The following is a 5,473-nucleotide window of genomic DNA, read 5'->3' on the forward strand; positions in this document are numbered from 1 at the left end:
CACTCATCATCTGGAACTCATTTAGCTTCCTTTTGGTTGATTCTTAGTTGCTTTTATAGCTCTTTTTATGTTTTTTTCTCTAGTTTTAGCCTTTATTTCTCTAGTTTGTTCGTTCTTAGTTGTTTTCCCGTTTTCTTGTATTTTCTTAGTTTTCAAGAGAAAGGTGGCGTCCAAGGCTCTCCATGGCTTTTCCTCGGGTTTCATAAAGCTCAAGATGCAAGTTCATACTCCTTTGTAGCTCACAGGTTAATGTGTACTAGCTCCAACTCTTCAAGACTGCGCTCTCATGTTGCGCTAGCATTAAGAAGCAGTGTTGAACCCACCGTAGGCAAGATTTGGGACTGCCACACCCAATGTTTATCAAGTGGAGCGCACGGGTTGCATCGAAGAACGCACAAGGAGGATGCCCTGCTCCCATGGCACGAGCGCGCACCACCTGTGCGCGAGCACGCAGCCCTTGTTTCCCATTCCATACCCTTTTCTTTGCAGACGCGTAATCCGAAGTGAGAGCGCGCCTGTACAGGTCTTTTTAGGACGTCCAACTAATTTTTCCTTTGTTAGTTTTACTATATATAGATTTTCTTTTTATTTTTGTTAAAGAATATTTATGATGATAGAATTAGATTTTGAAATTAGAGTTTTAGAGAGAGAAAGTTAATGCTTAGGAATTCTTGTTCTTAGATTCTAGAGAGAGAAACTTGATGATTTGATGATTGCTACATTTGATCTCCATTTTCTTTGATTTTGATCAAAGTTTTGTAGATTTTGGTAATTTGTTGAATTTCAAGTTGATTGATTGAATTGATTGTTGATAGTTTTATTGCAATGTTGATGATGATTTTGATGACTTGTTTAGTTTTGTTCTTCATTTTTACAATGTCTAGTGAGTAGATTCTTACTAGGGATGTGGTAAAGCATGCATAAATGATAGATCATAGCTAATTGGGGGATTTTGATTGATTTGATATTGTGATTAAATTGGTTGATGGAAATTGTGCATGTGTTTGACTCGTTAAGGAGTAGCTAACCTTGATTTTCAAGCTAGATTGCATTGTGATTTTCCATTGGAAAAACACATTGATTTGGAAATTACATTTATCGATTGAACTTGATTTGTGATGTTCCTAGCTTGTCATTCGTAGAGACCCCTAGTTTGACGCCAGGAAATAGCCTATCGAGTCCTTTTGATTGCAATTACTATTTTCCCTTGCAATGTTTGATCGATTGATCAATCTCCTATCCAATTAGCATGTCTATTATGAGTGCATATGGATCCTAATTCCCTAGTGTTTGTGATATTGATTTATATTTGAATTGTTGTGTTTCTTAAATCTTGCTTAACCAAACCATTTTCATACTCTTCGGGATTACTTAACGCAAGACTATAGCATTTACTTTCCATTCCTAGTGGTTTGACCTCTTAGCTTGTCATTATACTTGATTAGGGGATTTTTATCCACCAAGCGCCGTTTGACAAGTGGACCAACCAGGTTCCGCCACGCGTCCTCCACGGACCACTTAAGACACGCCACGTGTCCACCCATGCCAAATGGGACAACCGGCCATCAAGGCCCATTTCAGTCTAGAAGCCCGATCGGCCCTAGGTTTACCTTAAACCTAGAGAGTTGCACGCTTCCCAAGGCTATAAATACTCGATTAATCCTCATTAATCAAGGGACCGAATAATTAACGGAACGGAGGAGAAAATTACGGAACACACTAATAACCGGCTGATCTCGCTAGCAAAGCAGATTACCTACATTAAATACTCTCACCTAGAGAGACCTTATTACTTTAATTTCTGTATTAATTACTCCTTAATCAGGTACTAACTTGACCGTTGGAGGCGGAGCTCTCAGGAGTCTCCGTTATTTTGTAGGTACAGGCGTCCGGTTCCAGTCTCGGAATTGTAACTCTCCCGCAGGACATCAGAAAACCCCGAAACATTTGGCGCCGTCTGTGGGGAGAGTACTTCAGAGATGGCATCCAAGTCTGTACCGACCCCAGAAGAGAGGCGTCCCCTAGACGACCCTCAAGTTCAGTCGGACCATGATACCGAAAGTGAATTTGAAGTTGAAACTCATACAGCTCCAGACGGGACCCTAAGGGCCCGCCGTACCCGTCATACTGAAATAAGGGAACGGGAGTATCTTCAAACAGGAAGCGAGCCAGCAGGTGCACCGCTTGCTCGGCAACAGCCGACTGATGGGTCTGCTCCCATCACAAGGAACGAACTCATGACCTTCATGAGGGGATTCAAGGGAGAGATCCAAGAGTTGATCAACAAAAAACCGCCTGCTTCAGTCAAAGAGCAGGCGGCCAAAAAACCTTCCACTTCACTGAAGAGGAAGCCAGTTCAAGGGCGAGAGGCGACTCCCCATCCTAAATCTAAGAAACGGGAGCCGTCTGCTCTTGATTTCACAAAACTCCGTTATCCTACGGGAAATAGGAAACCGGTTCGTCATATTCAGGCGGACGGGTCAAGGCAAACGTTCACAGATGCTCGGCACCTGCTAGAGCAGAAGAAGAGTGACCGATTATCAGAGTCGGCTTCTACTTCAAATTTTCAGGACAGTTTGCGAAATGCCTCGATGAGGCCAACTCAGTCGTACCATGAGAGTCAGTCAGGCGGCACCTCCCGTCAGTCTGGCTTTCATAGTGCGCAGGCGGTACCAAATTTACCATTTGTGCCGCAACAACAATATTTTATGCAGCCACCTCCATTTGGTGGACCTGCAGCAAAAAACGTCCAACCTATGGACTGGCAGCTACGGCTGCTTAGACTTGGTGAACAGCCGTCGGCCTTCTCCAAGGAAATTACTGAAGCCGCTCAGCCGGCCAAGGTAAAAAATGTTTTAGTAGGCGCCTATGATGGCACTACTAACCCGGAAGACCATCTGATGGCATTCACCAACCTGATGTACCTTCAAGGGTTGGATGATCCCACTTGGTGCAAGTGTTTCCCAGCAACTCTCAAGGGAATTGCACAGCAATGGTTCGGCAACCTGCCGACTGGTTGTGTAAACAGTTTCAGGACGCTTGCTTACTTATTTGCCTCCAACTTTGCAATGAACATCCCTGCGAAGAAAACGACCCTTGATTTGGGAACAATTCAGCAGGGTGAAAAGGAGGGGCTTCGTTCCTACATCAGGCGGTTCAACCTGATGAGAATACAGATTCAAGGGTTACCGGATGAGGTAGCTTATACTGACTTTTTTAGAGGTCTCAAAGACGGGTCTACCTTCAAATTTGATTTAGTTCGAAAAAGGGTGGCGACTCTTCAAGAGGCCTTGATTGAAGCAGAAGCCTATATACAGGCGACTGATCTGTGTACAATGAAACAGTCGGACGGGAGGAGGTTCGACAATAGAGAAGGACGACAGAAACAGTCGTCCAACAAAGATGCAAAAAGAAAAGGGGTCTGGGCGGCTGATTCCTCTAAACAGCCGGCCAAGAAGAAAAAGGAATTCAAACCATACTCCCCAAAGTATGTGTTTAACAAGGATAACCAGTTTATCCTAAAAGAAATAAAGGGACGGCTCTCAATTGAGAAACCGCTCCCCATGAAGGGTTCTGCGAGCAACCGGAACCAAGACAAAATCTGTGCTTATCATGATGACATTGGTCATCACACCAACGACTGCATTAGTCTCATGCGGTACCTAGACCGCTTGGCTGATCAAGGTGATCTTGACACTTATGTCAAGAAATCTACGGGGAATACTTCCTCAAAAAAGCAGTCGGCCAAAAAGAATCAACAGGCCGACAGTTCCGATACAGATGATGCAGTCGTCTACACCATTGCAGGCGGCTTCTCAGGAGGCGGCCCCACTATTAGGGGCAACAAAGATAATATAAGGCGGTTAGATGTAAATTCCGTTCACCAAGAACGGCCGTCCAAATATACATTTCCTGAGATTGTCATCACTGAAGAGGATCTAGGAGGAATAAGGGGGCCGCATGACGACCCTCTCGTTATTGAATGTAAAGTGGCCAACCAGAGAGTTGGTCGAATCCTCATAGATACTGGGAGCTCTTCAGATCTCATCAGCAGCAAATGTCTGTCAAAACTGAAATATCAGACGGACTGCATACATCCGGCCTCCCACCCTTTAATAGGGTTTGGAGGAGGAGTCGTCCACCCACTGGGACGAGTTGATCTACCCGTCCGCCTGGGCGAAAAAGGGGAAGGACGACACATGGTAGTCCGATTCCTAGTTGTAGAGGAACTCTCTGCCTACAACATGATTCTGGGTCGCCCAACCCTGAATAGTGCCAAGGCTGTTATAATCCCGTCACTTATGCTGCTTAAGTTTGAAAGGGACAATGGAACAGTCGGCTCCCTAAGGGGAGATCAGAGGATGGCCCGAGAGTGCTATCTCTCGGATGTCAAACCCACTGCTAAGGCCACTGGGTCAAGTGGAGAAAAAACAGACCTTGACAATGTCAAGGAAAGTGCGCCTGTTCAAGAAACAGGCGACAGAAAAAGAAAGGCGTCCCAGACAGAGTCCGCCAGAAAGGCAAGAAAATAGCAATCATTGGCAGAGGACCGGCCGGATGAGTTCCGGCCTCAGCCGGCTGGTGAGCATACGGACCTGATATTAGACGACTCCCGCCCTGACCGAACAGTCAAAGTTGGGACGACTGCTCTGAGAAACCTTGGTGATGACTTTCACAACCTGTTGAAAGAATACAAGGACATCTTTGCATTTGAAGTCCATGAAATGCCAGGCATTAGTCCTGATCTGGCAGTACACAAACTCGCTGTGGATCCGAAAAAGAAGCCGGTACGGCAAAAGAAGCGGAACCATGGTGAAGAAAGAGGTCAGGCGGCCGCCGCCGAAGTCAAAAAATTACTTGATGCAGGGTTCATTCGGCAATGTTACTTCCCAGATTGGGTTGCAAATGTGGTACTTGTTAAAAAGCCGAATGGCACCTGGCGAATGTGTGTAGACTACACAGACTTGAACAAGGCGTGCCCCAAAGACAGTTACCCTCTGCCAAAAATTGATAACCTGGTCGACTCAACAGCCGGCCATGCCTTGATGAGTTTTATGGACGCCTATTCTGGTTTTCATCAAATTCCTTTGTGGAAGAAAGATCAGGAGAAGACGGCCTTCGTCACTGATCAGGGATTATACTGTTATACGGTCATGCCGTTTGGTCTTAAGAATGCCCCGGCTACATTCCAACGAATGATAAACACAGTGTTCTTTGATCAGATTGGGAGAAACGTCGAGGCATACATTGATGATATGATTGTTAAGACTAAACTTCAGAAAGATCATCTGACGGACCTCCGAGAAACTTTCGCCACACTCAGGCGGCACCATGTCATGCTCAATCCCAAGAAATGTGTAATTGGAGTTGAGTCTGGGAAATTTCTCGGATTCCTTATCAACCAGAGAGGAATAGAGGCGAACCCTGAGAAGGTACAGGCGGTCATTGACATGCAGTCGCCTCGTACCGTCCG

This window comes from Chenopodium quinoa, unplaced genomic scaffold (assembly GCF_001683475.1).
Source record: "Chenopodium quinoa cultivar QQ74 unplaced genomic scaffold, ASM168347v1, whole genome shotgun sequence".
NCBI lineage: Eukaryota > Viridiplantae > Streptophyta > Magnoliopsida > Caryophyllales > Amaranthaceae > Chenopodium > Chenopodium quinoa.